Genomic DNA, 12,914 nt, shown 5'->3' with positions numbered 1-12,914 from the left:
GTTTCTGATTCATTAAGCACCTAATTGCACAACTCTTGAGGAACTCTTGAGGGAAGTTCCTACTAAAAATGAAAACCAGCATCCAGCAGGCCCCTCGTCACTTCCACCCCACCAACTGCAAACTCAACTGCCCGCACAACACTCTGCAGTACTGACTTAACTAACCTGCTCCTGACCCCTGACCCCTGACCCTTCTCTCTTCCTCCCAATTTCACCATTCTAACCTAGGCCCATTATAGTTTGGGGAAAGGGTTCTAAGCTGGGCGTCAGGACACGTGGGCTGAGCCCACTGACCAGCTGCGTGTCCTGGGCCACTCCCCTCTCTCAGGCTTCAGTTTCCTCATCAAAACACAGGGGCAGCAGGATGCTAGTTTCTCCTGAAGGAAATGGGCAGGAATGATGGTGGCCCTAGGGACTGGGAGAGAAAGGACTTCCTCTGGAGTTTTAGGGATCAGACTTGGGTCTGATCCCTAAAACTTTTTTTTTTAGGGTCAGACTTTTTTTTTTTTTTTTTTTTTTAAATCTTTATTTCAGATAATATTTCCATCATTTAGGATAAAGCAAACACTTCCTTGAGTCCAGTATTTCAGGGGATAATGATTTCCATGAATATCAGAGCTCTTGAGTATCGCTGAATATTTGCCTACATGCTTGTGGGAAGCTTCTGTAGCCTTTTCTTGGTAGGAATTCCAGTTTTTCTGAATTCTTCCCTTTCCTTCAGGTATTCCATTTTGCATTCTTCATAAAAGGCTGGATCATTATAATGAGCAGTTAGACATTCTTTCAATGCAGAATTTTCTTTTCGGCATTTTACTACCATAAGGATTCCAGAGTCCTTGCAACATTTGGTAAAATCTTGAACTTGTTCGGAACATCTCTCTCGGGCTTTTTCTCTCATTATTTTAGGGATCAAAACATCCTTTTCGACATGTCTGAGATGCTGCGGGGTCGAGCGCCATCGCGGCTGGAGGAGAGGAAAGCAGCCCGCGGCCGCTCCCGGTGTTGGGAGGACAGGGAGCAGCTCTGATGATGAGGGCAAGTTGATCCTGGCTACGAGCGGAAGGAAGGTTCATAGCATCACTGGGCTTTTTTTTTTTTTTTTTTTTTTGCTAGCAAGTGCAGTGAGCCCCAGCCTCCAGCTTCAAGGTGAGCTGCTCTTCATGAGCTATGGGGGAAACTAGCACAGGCTGAAGAGAGTCTGTACGTGGATAAGTTCAAAGAGCTCAGTCTCTAAAACACCATCTCCATGGGAGCCCAGGCTGGCCGGAGGCTGACCATAACCCTACAGAGAGAGGAATCTTCAACCCAGTCCTGAGCCCTGAGTCACAACTGCAGCATGGGAGGCAGGCCTCAGAGGCCCAGGAGCTTCCTGAGTGGACATGGCCTTGCACTGCTAGGTACCTGCTTTCTCAGCAGCAGCCACATGAAGAAGGGCCCTTTTGACCTATTTGTATCTTCTCAGAGGTAAAGTGACCGTGACTAGGAAGCACCCAGGGGTCTCTAGATTGATTATCGGTTGGATGCTTTTTAAAAATTTTTAACTTAAAAATTTATTTTTTAAAAGCTTTATTGAAGGGGGTACCTGGGGGTAGCTCAGTTGGTTAAGCATCCAACTCTTGGTTTCAGCCCAGGCCACTCACGGTTCGTGAGTTTGAGCCCCGCGTCAGGCTCTGTGCTGAGTGTGGAGCCTGCTTGGGATTCTCTCTCTCCCTCTCTCTCTCTGCCCCTCCCCTTCTTGTGCTCTCTCTTTAAAAAATAATAAATTTTAAAAGTCAAAAACTAAATTTAAACAATTTTTAAAAAGCTTTATTGAAGTATATTTGACTGGGTATATTTGACAGGGGCGCCTGGGTGGCTCAGTCAGTTAAGCATCGACTTCGGCTCAGGTCATGGATCTCGTGGTTCATGGGTTCAAGCCCCACGTTGGGCTCTGTGCTGACAGCTTGAAGCCTGCTTCATATTCTGAGTCTCCCTCTCTCTCTGACCCTCCCCTGCTCATGATCTGTCTCTCTCTCTCTCCCAAAAACAAATAAACATTAAAAAAATTTTGAAGTATATTTGACAAATAATAGGAAAACATCATTAGTTAGTAGTATGGTGGCTGCTTGGAATCACTTACTCAGACCTTAAAAAATAGCTCCTTATTTTCATTCAAGCTGATAAAGCAAGACACCTAGTTATTTAAGAAAATTAGACTCTCCTACTCCTTTCAAGCTGTTATAACAAATACCACAGACTAGGTGGCTTATAAACAACAGAAATTTATTTCTTACAGCTCTGGGGGCCAGAATGGTTGGATTCTGGCGAAGATCCTCTTCCTTCAGGGTAGCAGACTACCAGCTTCTCACTGTGTGCTTGCCTGGCAGAGCAGGGGAGGAAGCTCTGTGGGGTCTTTTATAGGAGCACTAATCCCATTCATGAGGGCTCCACCCTCAGGACCAAAGGCCTCACCTCCTAATACCATCCCACTGGGCATTAGTACTTCAACATATAAATTTGGGGGGACACAAACATTCAGACCATAGCACAAACTATGATGGTGTCTGTGGGCCCATGAGCAGTAGTGGTCCATGATTTCATGAGCTGTCTCTGATTCTTTACTTAAACCAAACAATAGCCAACATTACTGAGCACTTAGGACAACACGAGCTGGGCACTGTGCTAAGCACTTGATGTGCATTACTTTATCTAATACAACATTTCGGCACAGTAGGTGCTATATGTACCGACACTTTGCACCGAGAAACTGAGGTTCAGCAAACTTAGATAAATTACCAGAAATCACAGAACTTGTTAAAGGTGGAGCCAGGAGTCAAACCAGGCCTGAAACTCCACTTCAGAACCCTTGGATTGCAGCCTAGGGCCCCCAAACCGCCCTCCCTCCCCCCACCCCAGCTTTTCCTAGTTCACCCACCCCCCAGCTTCCCACCCCTTCCCGGAGGTCCCTAACTCCAGTACAGCCTGGGGTGATGCAGAGAGACCCTCCCCAAGCCCTAGGAGGTCGTCAGCTCACAGCCAAGGACTCCACTGGGAGCGGCTTTGAGCTCAACCCGGGACCATCCAGGCAGAACCAGTGTGTAGTGGAATGTTAACAACATCCTATTTATGTTCTATTTCTGTTGAAATATAGTACAGTTCGACAAAATGAGCATGTGTTTGTGTTCAAATATGCTGTTGATCAAGAGGGGGAAATCAGAGAGCAAAAACCCTCACGCTGGTTCAAGAACTGTAAAAAGAAAAAATAATATTTATTTAATTACTTTTTTAAGGACGCAGAACATCTCAGACTGTGACTGGAGGATGGAAGAAATGCGAGGGGTTTGTGGACTCTTAGATCAGAAAGAGGCACGCCCTTCTGAGTCGGGGATTTTCCCCCAAACCGGGACTATCTGAACCCCCTGGAGGGCTCGGACGAGAACGCCTCCTCTCTAAGCCAGATTCTGATAGGCTCTCCCAATGGAGGACTGTCCTGTAGCCGCGATTACTGCGGGGCTGCACTACTGCGGGCGGGGGGAGGGGGTAAAGGCAGCATGGAGTGGGCAGCAAATCAGAGAGAATCATTCAAGTGCAGATGAGTTAGGAACAGACCTTTTCCCCCAAGGAATTATATTGATGAAATCTAGGCTAGAAAGGTCCAAGTTCAAAGGTCTGTTTATTTTATTATCTTTTTACCCCGAGGAATGTGCCTGCTGGGTTAATGTTTATTTTATTGAATAATCTAGTTTTAGGCATGTCAATAAGAGTCAGTGCTGCTTTTATGGGGAAAAAATGCAGTTTTGTGGCTAATTTCAGCTCTCAAGTGAAGTTCCTGAGTTCGTTGGCTATACTGCCACCTGGTGGTAGATTCCTCTAGAGGAGGGCTGTGGCGGTTTGGTCGCAGGCCAGAACCCGAGTTCAGGGTGGGTATCCTGGCTCCACTAGCTTAGAGCAGGGTGACCAGTTAGAGTTCTTCTCTCTGAATTTCAGTGTCCACATCTTAAAATGGTGACCATAATACCTACTATGTGGTGGGGGGGGGGAGGTGGTTGTGATGATCCAATGAGTTAACGCATGTGTAGTGCCTAGTGCCTAGTAAATCTTTAATAAACTGTAACTATTAGTCTTATTGGAAAAGAACTCGATATCCTTATAGGGTTCTGTTTTCATCACTTCCATCCGGACTTGAGTGAAGCTACAGAAGACATGGACCCCACGTCGGTGGCAGTCAGTGCCAAATCAGAGGCTAAGAGATACTGGCAAGTTGGAGGGGATGGGCCAAATCTAACAGGCGATGTTTAGCAGAGATATTTTAAGTTCTCAATTACATATATTGCCTGCCAAGTGCACAAATATAGGGGATGCCTGATTGACAAAAAAGACGAAGCCAAAAACACTGAGGGATTTTAGGAAAAGATAGTTCAACGAGAGCCAACTGGGTGACTTTGCGTTGAAAATTCTAATTTGGCCAACAGCTATGAAGAAACAACATACATGACAAGCCATTAAAATGTTCATACACCATGACTTTGTAATTCCACTACTAGGAATAGAGGAATAGAGGAAATAATCTGAAATAATTGTATATGAAGATGCTAACTACAGTGTGATTTATAAAAGTGAAAAATTGGAAACAGTAAATATCTAATAATAGAGGACAAGTTCATTAAATTATAGTTTATCCATATGTAGCACCTATAGGTGTCCTTAAGTTTCCAAAGGAAAAATGCTCGTTACATAAGTGTGGTGGTGGGGGGGGGGGGGCAAGTCAGGATATAATTAAAGACAGAGCATCATAACATATTGATAAAGGTTTCAATTAAGATATAAAAATTGGGTCCCCCGGGGGGCTCAGTCAGTTGAGCGTCTGACTCTTGATTTTGGCTCAGGTCATGATCCCAAGGTTGTGGGATCAAGCCCTGTGTTGGGCTCTGTGCTGAGTGTGGAGCCTGCTGAAGATTCTCTCTCTCTCCCTCTGCCCCCATCCCCTACTCATGCTTTCTCTCTCTAAAATATTTTTAAATCTTTAAGAGATATAAAAATTAAAAGACTGCATACATCTAATAAAAGATTTCAACTTGTATCATACATAAACTGACAAAATTATAAGGATAAATTGCCAAGTCCTACATGGAAGTAGGAGATTTTAATACACCTTTCTCCATAATTGATAGATCAAGCAGACAAAAACAAAATTAAGGAAAAAAAGGCTTGAACCCCACAATTTAGAAGCTTAATATAATGGCCCTGCATGGCACACTGCACACTATAGCTAAACAAGATGTATTCTTTTCAAACACACGTGGGTCATTTATAGAACTTGGCCACACACATATTGAAACTAGTAATTTCAGTACCTGATGCTAAATTCTAAGACAGGGGAGGAATGGGGAATTTTAGGAGCCAGAGGCTTTTTGGTTAGAAGCTCAGAGAGAAGATCTCCCAGAGGAGATTGTGGCTAAGATGAGTGAGTCTGTGAGGATGGTTCTCCAGATAAAGGAGATGGGGCTGGGAGCTGAGCCCACCTCAGGCAGGAGAAGCAGCAGGTCCAAGGGCTCTGAGGCACACAAACACAATTGACTTTAGAGAACTGCAAGAAGCATCCCTTGCTCTCCATAATACCATGTTCTCTTAGCCTGCTTCCAAGTAGTGACCCTGTCATGAATATCCAGGGGCCCCACCAAAAGCTATGGTTCAGTTTCCATCTCTAATAGGAGAAAGGGGTCTTCAGTTACCTCCAAGCTGGGGCATGTCCCCCAGAGAGGAACATGAGCTGGGCCCGAAAAGAAGCCACCGGGAGCTCAAGTGTCAGACAGGCTTGGTGACTCACAGCAGGTGGGAAGGTCACAGGACTCCTGAGGCTCTGCCAACAACTAAAGAAACCCTCTGCCCATCCTCTATGGGTACCCCTCAAAAGCCTTTGAGGACCTCTCTAGAGGTTGGGCCAAGCAAAGTGGGATCCAGGACTCCCAGGCCTGGTCTAGGCCATGCTGTGTGATCCAGCTCACATATAGTTCCCTGGGGCTCAGGTCACCTGTTAAACACGGGTATCATTGGCTTCCTGCACCAAGGTGTCACATACACAGGCTCATGTTCAGGAGGGAACTCTAGAGTGTTTGCAACAGTAACTGTCCAAAGTCCCTGGATGGCTGAAATGCAGTCTATCCCAAACCTTCATTTCAGCCAAATGCTTTCCTGTGCTCCCCACCAAAACCACTGGTGTAAGGGCTCATTTTCTCCCTTTTTCAGTCCCCCACCCACCCTCTGGCCATTGACTATGTGATGAAATGTGATAGCCAGAGAGGCTTCGGCAAGCCACACAGCCCCGTTAGATCAGGAGACAAATATGGAAAGAAAATACTCAAAGGAAGGACTCTGTCCAGAAGTCAGCTATCTGAACTTACTTGCTGTGTTACTGTGAGCAAGTCACTTCCCCTCTCTGGTCCTGTTTCCTCATTTTTAAAATAGAAGAAATCATCTCTAAGCTCATTTCTAACTTAAGATTCTGGGATCCAATCACAGAAAGAGCTGAGTCTAGGTTAAGGGTCAAGCAAGCAAGTTCTTAATCAGAGGATATAGTCCCTTCCATTGATTTTCCAGGGCTGCTCTGAGGTGGAAGGAAACAGAGGTGGGATATGCAATAGGAATGAGACGTCACAAGAGGCTGCCACAGGGACAGGAAGAAATAGGGGAGTTCTTCAGTCACCTCCTTAATCAACACAAGAGTGTTTGTTTCCCTCAGGTTGGGTCAACATTTTGATATGCTAATAAGCCCCAGTGAGAAGCCAATCTTCCGTGTGTGTGTGTGTGTGTGTGTGTGTGTGTGTGTGTGTCTATATCTATAAATCTACCTACAGATACAGATCTAGAGAACACTGATTTCTCTCTTCGTGTGTGTGTATGTGTGTGTGTGCGCGCGCGCGTGCATGTGTGTGTGTGTGTGTGTGTGTGTGTGTGTAGCAAAGGCAAATTATTTGGCTCTGGAGAATTTTGAGGTATAAGGGAAGCAGTGAAGATCCCCGATTCACACAGTGGTCTTTAGCTTTCTGACATGAAGTGAGTGATGCCTAATCACCAGCCCTGAGCAGTCTTCCTGTGCCCTGCTCACGTTGGGCTGACCTCTGGAGGGTCATACTTACTTCTGGGTGCTAACCTTTTAGAAGGATCCTTCAAACCATAAATTATGGTCTCTATGGATACCATATGGTCAAAAAAGAGGTGGAGGCATATGTATTCACATGGAACAGTCGTCAAGATGTTAAATACGTACAGTAGGCTCTCGTTTCCACAGCAGTGGTTACCCCTGTGGAGAAAAACAGGGAGACAGAGGGATGGGAAATGAGAGAGGAAGGACACAACTTTTCATGCCTACAGCACTATTTGGAATTTTGTTTAATTAAAATTTTTAAATGTTTATTCATTTTTGGGAGAGAGAGAGCACCAGCAGGGTAGGGGCAGAGAGACAGACAGAATCTGAAGCAGGCTCCAGGCTCTGAGCTGTCAGCACAGAACCCAATGCAGGGCTTGAACCCACGACCACAAAGTCATGACCTGAGCCAAAGTCGGAGGCTCAACCAACTGAGCCACCCAGGGGCCTCCCTGACCAGCCCTCTACTAGTTGTTATCGCGTTTGGATGAGGTGATTGTTATGTTTCCATTATTATAGTTATGTAAATATTTTTAACTGCAGAGCCATGTAGTAAATTCTGATTATAATTCTTTTTGTGTAAAACAGTTCCTTTTCTCTTGAATATTATAATAGCCTTGTGTTTTTATTGCTTACTTTTTTTAAAAATTTTTCTTTTTTTAAATTTATTTTTGAGACAGAGAGAGACAGAGCATGAGCAGGGGAGGGGCAGAGAGAGGGGGAGACACAGAATCTGAAGCAGGCTCCAGGCTCCGAGCTGTCAGCACAGAGCCCGACACAGGGCTCGAACTCACGGAACGTGAGATCGTGACCTGAGCCAAAGTCGGACGCTCAACCGACTAAGCCACCCAGGAGCCCCTATTGCTTACTTTTCTATCTACGGCTACATCGTCCCACTCAAACAGCCTCCAAATACAATATTCTACATTTGTCAACTCTTTACCTAAGCCTACAATTCTGACTTTTTTCCAGGTGATCTTCCCCCGGGAGCCCCCGACTTTGACTCCACTCTGGACAGTGCCTTCCCAGGATTACTTTTCATCATACACTGGGCATACCTTTCATCTCTCTTTTATGTTGGATCTCCTGTTTTCTGTATCTCATGGCTTCCTGATTTTTGGTCTATGCTCCTGTTTTGGGGAAGCACATCTTCTAATAGCTTCTTGAGAAAGGGTGCATAGGAAGGGAATTTTTTTATTATTTTTAATGTTTATTCATTTTTGAGAAAGAGAAAGAGACAGAGCACGAATGGAGGGAGGGGCAGAGAGGGAGACACAGAATCCAAAGCAGGCTGCAGGCTTTGAGCTGTTAGCACCAGCCCGACTCAGAGCTCAAACTCACAGACCATGAGATCATGACCGTAGCCGAAGTCGGACACTCAGCCAACTGAGCCACCCAGGCGTCCCAGGAAAGTAATTTTTTGAGACTGCATATTCAAAAATGTCTTTGTTCTGCTTCACACATGATTGATAGTTTGGCCATCCAATTGGCTATCATTTTTCTTCAGAATTCTGAATTCATCACTCTATTTTTTTCTGGCATCTAACAAATTTTGCTTTACAGAGAAGCCTGATGCTATTGTGAGGGCAATTCTTTGTATATTAACTGTTTTCCTGTTACTATTTATGACTTATTTTTTCCATAACTGGAAGCCTGTATCTCCCATTCGCCTTCACCCATCTTGCCCATCACCCCACTTGTCTCCCCTCTGACAACCATCAATCAGTTCACTGTATATATGGGTCTGTTTCTATTTTTTGTTTGCTTTGTTTTTTAGATTCCGCATATAATCTAATTCTTCCTGGTACAGACTTTCAACCAATCCTTTCCCCACCCTTTTTAACCTCACACCTATTCCTTCTTACCAGTATGCCTGTTTCATCTAATTCCTGAGTCTTTCTGGGATTCGACTGTGTCAATTAGTTTGCTTCTTATTAGTAGTCCCAGCCACTGGCATGTAAGTTTCAGCAGCCACCATTTTTTTTAAGTCAATTAGCACCTCCTCCATCTTTTTATCTTCCAAAATTTTGTGAACACTTATTGTACACAGTTGTTATTTTCTTCCGTTCTCTTTGTCCTGAATGGTACTTTACAGACAAAAACAAAAACAAAAACACCTCCTTATTGTCATTTTAGAGGAATTTTTTAAAGGCACAAAGATAGACCCATGTCTAAATGACTGTATTTAACAAGAAGTCTCTCACCCTCATTAATACTATTGTTATTACCATGTTATTGTTTCAGTCTTAATTTTTGATCATTACCCATCTACTCATCTTTATTAAGGCTTCACATGTTTTAAATTTAGCTTCTGATATCAACTTGTAAACTTGGAACTGAAGAAACTGGTATTGCCTAATTTTTTGTACAACTTTTGTATAAATTTTTGTATTTGCTAAATAACTGTAAATAAATGACCCTTGGTTTGGCCAGGCCATTAGCTTAAAAGCTAGTTATGATTCATATTTTATACTTATGTATATATTCTTTAACACTCACTACTCAGTCTGACCTGTAGCGCTGACATTATCTGGGAGCTTGTTAGAAATGCAGTGAGGCTCCACTCCAAACTACTGAAACAGAGCCTGTGTTTTAACTAGATTCCCAAGTGATTCACAAACACATTCAAGTTGGAGAACTAGTCTAGTATTTCCCCCACAGCCCGCCTCATTCTGTTCTCTCTTCCTCTCCCATTCCCAGTAGTTACCCAAGACATTTTCTTGTCAAGTATCTCGCAGTTTGAGCATCATGAAAGTTACCTTTTCCACCCCTCCCCCACCCTCATGGGTCTGTCCCAAAGGTTCTCTTCCAGGTATGTTGACATCTAAAGTCCCCTACTCCTCCAAAAGGGAAAAGCCTCAACAAGTACCAGGCTCTGGATGCATGCTACGTGAGGTCAAACTCTGCCTCTACCAGTTACTAGCTGTGGGATCTTGGGTAAGCCACATCACTGCACTGTGCCTGTTTCAGCTCTGATAGCTCTGATTTGATGCAATTGAAGCTATATCCTCTAAAATGAAGGCTTTAGCACTGAATATTTAGGAATTTCTCCTTGTCTTCTGCTGAATGGTGTTTCTATCACATAAGTACATGAAAGGAATATTTTATTCATTTGGGCTCTTTGCTGCTGAATCAACTAGTTTCACCTTCATCTGGGGATGGATTTTATAATTATCTGCTGAATCAATAGATTCCCCAAACCTTCTGACCTTGGGACTGCTTACCTGGCGAACATACTCTCTGAGCTTCACAGATGGGACATTCATCTGCTTCACAGTTCAAATACTGAGAAAGACTTCGGCAATGAGCACAGGAAGCAACAGGGGATGGTGATAGTTGCAGAAAGGTTGGGGTAAAAACTGGAGGAACCTCAGCAAAGGTAGAAGGGGGAGAAATGGGAACATATATTGTCTGACAGGCAGTTGTCCAGTGATGGGCTTAACTTTTCCAACATTAGGTATGTTAGCTGTAGGTTTCCACAGATGCCCTTTATCAAATTAAGTTTCCTTCTTTTCCTAGTTTGCTGAGAGTTTTAGTATACGTGCTGCCAAAGAGAGCACTTAGTTTGCTGAGAGTTTTAAATAATAAATCAGTGTTGAATCTTGCCGAATGCTTTTTCTACATGTATGAAAATGGTCTTTATTTATTCTGTTAATATGATGGATTACAGTAATTAACTTTTAATGTTAAACCAACCTTGCATTCTGAGATAAACTCTACTTGATCATAACATATTATGCTCTTTACATATTGCTGTGTCAAATTAGCTACTAGTTTAGCAATTTCTGCATCTATGTTTATGACGTATATTGATATATCACTTTTTCTCCAGGTATCTTTGGCCGGTTTTGGTACTGTGGTAATAATGCTTTTCTCATTAAAATTTTTTTTTAATGTTTATTTATTTTTGAGAAAGAGAGCGAGCACGAGTTGGGGAGGGGCAGAGAGAGATAAAAGGAGACAGAGAATCCGAAGCAGGCTCCAGGCTCTGAGCTGTCAGCCCAGAGCTCAACGCAGGGCTTGAACTCACAAGCTGTGAGATCATGACCTGAGCTGAAGTTAACCGACTAAGCCACCTAGGTGCCCCTCATTTAAAAAAAATGGGAAGCAAGTATTCCCTTTTCCCTATTTTCTGAAAGTTTATGTAGAATGAAACCTTTTTCTTCTTTAAGTGTTTGAGAAAACTCATCAATAAAGCCACATGGATCTGGAGTTTTCTTCTGTAGGAATATTTTTGATAATAAATTTATTTGGTATAAGGCTACTCAGATTTTCTATTTCATCTTGTATCAGTTTTAGCAAGCTGTATTTTTTAAGGAATTTGTTGACTTCATCTAATTTATTGGTTTAAAGTTGCCCATAATTAAAAAAAAAAAGTTGCCCATTATATTCCTTATTATCCTTTTAATTTCTGTAAGATCTATAATAACATCCCCCATCTCATTCCTGATAAGAATTTGTGCTTTTTCTTTTCTCATCTAGGTTTCCTAGAGCTTTAATTTTGTTAATCTTTTCAAAGAACCAACTTTTGGCTTTGTAACTTTATTTTTAATATCATTAATTTTGTGCTTCCTTTCTTCTACTTATTTTGGATTTAATGTGCTCATCTTTTTCAACAGCTTATTCCTTCCTTTAAGTATTAAAAGCTATATAATTTAGGAAGCAAATATAATTCTACTGATTTGACCTCTCTGGGTTACTCACCCTTGAAAGAAATTCTTAAATCTTTTTTTTACGTAAAACTTTTTATGAGAATCAGTAAATTCTACCCAGGGGGAGAGTATGAATATAAATCTAAAGAATGATTATAAAGATATAAAAAGCCTAGCATTCCTGTTATATAACTCTTGGTTTTTCATTCCATTTCAAGCTGGGTGTGTTTATTCTAAAGATGCTTGAATTTTAAGAACCCGCAGTTCCTGTTTTGGATGCTATGTTGTAATTACCAGTGACTCATTCAGACATACTTAAGTTTTGGATGTAAATGAAGGTTAAGTATGACTTCAGTTGATTTTAATGCTTTGACTATATCAACTGCATCACTAGTACACTGTCAAGATGAAATCTTCCTCTATTACTATTTACATTAATGTAATGAGTCATTTTTCTTCAGTCATTGCTTATATTTTTATATTTAGCTTTGAAAATTTAAACTTCATCTCTCCTTAATAATTCATCTTAGAGTTCTGATTTTTAAATAGTGAAAAGGGTTATTGCACAGATTACTTTCTTTATACTTATTGTAGATCGTACAAAAAATAATTTCCATCACAAAATTCCTTTAAAGAGTTTTATTTTGGGGGGGTGGGGTGGGGTGCCTGGCTGGCTTAGTTGGTAGAGCATGCAACTCAGGGTTGTGAGTTCAAGCCCCGTGTTGGGCATGCAGTCTACTTAAAAAAAAAAAAAAAAAAAAAAAGTTTAAGAGGTTTTTGTTTTTTTTTAAGGGATGATTTGTGCTATCAAATTAAACTTTTTAAAAAGTCAACCCAAATCAAGATATTCCTAAACATACACACAACCAAGTGAATATCTGCATATTTTAGAAAAATATTTTTCCTAAATTCATCTCTTAAAACATAGGTAACAGGGAACCTGGGTGGCTCAGTTGGTTAAGTGTCCGACTCTTGATTTCAGTTCAGGTCATGGTCTCACAGTTCATGAGACTGAGCTCCATGTGGGACTCTGTGCTCTCAGCACAGAGCCAGCTTGAGATTCTCTCTCTGCCTCTTCCTGGTTTGCACTCTCTCTCTCAAAATAAATAACCTTAAAAAATAAATATTAAAAAAAAAAA

The 12,914-nt window shown here is 42.1% G+C and overlaps 1 pseudogene; it reads right to left on the bottom strand.

Moving 5' to 3' along the window:
- Positions 1-528: 528 nt before the first annotated feature.
- On the bottom strand, positions 529-959 carry LOC125175328 (COX assembly mitochondrial protein homolog; annotated as a pseudogene).
- Between the last annotated feature and the right edge of the window lie 11,955 nt (positions 960-12,914).

The sequence above is a fragment of the Prionailurus viverrinus genome, chromosome C2 (genome assembly GCF_022837055.1).
Source record: "Prionailurus viverrinus isolate Anna chromosome C2, UM_Priviv_1.0, whole genome shotgun sequence".
Taxonomy (NCBI): Eukaryota; Metazoa; Chordata; class Mammalia; order Carnivora; family Felidae; genus Prionailurus; species Prionailurus viverrinus.
This window is presented reverse-complemented; position numbering and strand designations above follow the sequence as displayed.